Raw genomic sequence first — 2,849 nt, forward strand, 5'->3', positions numbered from 1 at the left:
TTATTGTCATAAAGAAGTGCTTTTTCTTACTGTAACCTTTGTGGTATAAACTGTCATAACTCCCTTTTTACACAAACATGTGCAGTCACATAAACATGCTTTAAAAAACTCTACAAGTCTCTTTTTTGAGCAGGATGTGCCATTTCCACTAATTTAGTGGCAAATGGTAGCTAGACAGGAATATGGGAAAAGGTATGTTTTAAGCAGACTATGGTGTCCTTTCATGATCTGTGGCCTGCTGTAAATATTCATGAACTATTTTCCCCAGAGGGAAGGGTTTTTTAATCTTAATTAGATTAGTGAGAGCTTAAGTTTTGAAAAACTTAACCTTCCTTTCTTTTCCACTTTCTCTTCCCCTTTTGATATTTTTAAACCTGCTTTCCAGTATCCATTCTGGTGGCAGTTAGTTCCATTGTTTAATAATGTGAAATACTTTTCCCTTTCGTAGTTTAAATATGATGTCTTTTTCACTTTTAAGCATTCCTGTAAACCATGTACTGCCGATGTTAATAACAGAGCAGAACAGAAGGCAGCAAGCACTGCAAGGATCACAACCCAATTATGTAATCTGCAAGGCTGGATCCAAACACTGGGATGAAAGCCAGAAGAACAAATTCAGCACTGAGGTAAACACACCTCCAGTGAAATCAAGGGGAAGAAGTGAGGTCAGCTCATTATGCCTGGGATTTTGTGCGTTTTCATAATGCCATTCACATACTTGCTCAGAAAAATCTACATCTCAGTAATGAGGGAGAATCACAAACGGGTTAGTCCATGAGATAAAAACGCAGTTTGGCTTGAATTTCACACTGAAAAGAATCAGGTAACACAGATCCATGTGCAGTCAGTAGGTCAGCTGGTAAACCTTACTCTTCTGACACTGCTGCACCTTGAAGCTCTTTTGTCCATAAAGTTTAATTTCATACTCCATAACTTGATATTAATCAAACATGACTTCAGTTGCAATGACACTGTAGAAGTTTGTTCCCCTGCAGAATGGCATGTTTCAGGGATGGTTTCACAATCTCACAGCATGTTCACACCTTATCTGGTCACTTCCTTGTGACTTGGATCCGCTCCTTAGAGTGAGTATTTTATTTCTCAAGAGGCTACTTATGCATTGCCCCACTACTCAGGGACCCATGTCCAAACACATCCTCCCTACAGATGAGTTTACATCATCTGTTACAAAACTGGACCACAGCAATGGAACCACCCAAAAGAGAATCGCACTGACTTCTCTAGTGCGGGGATGAACAGGGTGACAAAGTGCTTGGGCAGGGTGTTAGTGTAATTGCCAAACAGACGCTGTAACATTACTGTACATCACCTTGAGCTAGAGCAGAACTCAGCTGGGACCAATGGGTCAGGACCCCAGAGTTTGCAGGTGTCATCATGGAGGGCTGCGCTACGTGTGCTCACTCACCAGGCAATTACACCTCTGCTGCATCTGTCCTGCGTGTCTGGCATGGTTCACTCCCAACATCTCCCTGAAGCTAAGTGTGATGGGAATATAAAAAAGCTGCAAAGCCCAACTGGGACAACAGAAGGCACTGCTCACTGCCTGGTGCAGGTGGTTGCTAGCACTGCCCAGCAGGAATAGGCTATAGGTTTCAGCTGAGTTATGTTCTCATGGTTGATGCCTGCCCCTAAACACTAGCTTAAAAAGCAACCAGAACATGTGTTTGTGGTGGTGGCCTATCCACAATATTCCTGGGTCTGGTCTCCCGAATCTAAAGGAGTGCCCGCACCCCAGTAGCAGAGGTGTCCCCTTGAAGGAGTGCTGCTTGCTGAGCTGGGGAGGGGCCACCAAGAGCTCAGCTGTGCAGGGCAAGGCACCCGCCTGAGCTGCCAGCGTCATCTCACACTTCTCTTTGCAAGTATTTACTTACAGGCAGTAGCACTGCTTCAGCCTTCAAACGTACTCCCTCGGGCTTGCATACAGCTGCTGTGCAACAGCAACACAAGCAGAAGCAGCCAGGCCTGGTCTCTTTGGCACATGCCTGCTCTCACAGGAAAGCTATGGGCTGTAACAGCAGCAATGGGAAAACAGACACTGCAAGCTGCTAAACAATTAGAGATGCAATTAAACTAATTTGTTTTAAAAGTACAAAAATTTTGCTATCGTCAAAGCAAGGCCTGCAGCAAAGCCCCCTTCTTAACAGCATGTAGGTTGCTGCACTAGGCTTTATTCTGTGCTATTCAAGAAAGCTTTTGGGGGATGTTCCTACTATGGCAACAGCACAAGCTGCTAAGGCTGTCAGCATTGCAAGCTGCAGCCTCTTGCGAGGGCCAAGCACAGCCAGGTAGGAGGCTTTCCCCATGAACCAAACCACATGCACTCACAAGCCCAAGCACCCAGCATGCAGCTTTCCGCCAGCTCCCGCCTCGGGGCGGGGGGGGGGAGCTAATATACGGTGACCACAGACGAGCTCTGAGACAAGGAAACATCAGTGGGGAGGAAAAGGAAGAGGAGTGGTGAAAGCTTAAAGCCAGAGAGAGAGTGGGGAGAGCTTGTAATTTTTTTTAACCATGGCTCACCCAGTTGATAGGACAGAAGCCGTGTCTGGCACATTAAAGCTAATATCATGTTCCAGTTTTAATTAAAGGTGCCGTCTTCCTTCCCTCAAAAGGACTTAAACTCTAGTCTCAGACTGCAAATTCCCAGCCAGCTGCGTTAAGTACTGTTTTAGTGACACCATGTGGCTTCTGAGGATACTGTTGTACGCCAGTGTTTCAGAGCAGCAACTCAAGCTGAGTCCAGAGCCAAGAAGGAATTTAGCTGAAAACACGAGAGAAGCACCAGGGATGAAGCACAAGATCTCTGGGCCTCATTGATGAGAGCTGTA

The sequence above is a fragment of the Athene cunicularia genome (assembly GCF_003259725.1).
Source record: "Athene cunicularia isolate RWA chromosome 7 unlocalized genomic scaffold, athCun1 chr7_part2, whole genome shotgun sequence".
NCBI lineage: Eukaryota > Metazoa > Chordata > Aves > Strigiformes > Strigidae > Athene > Athene cunicularia.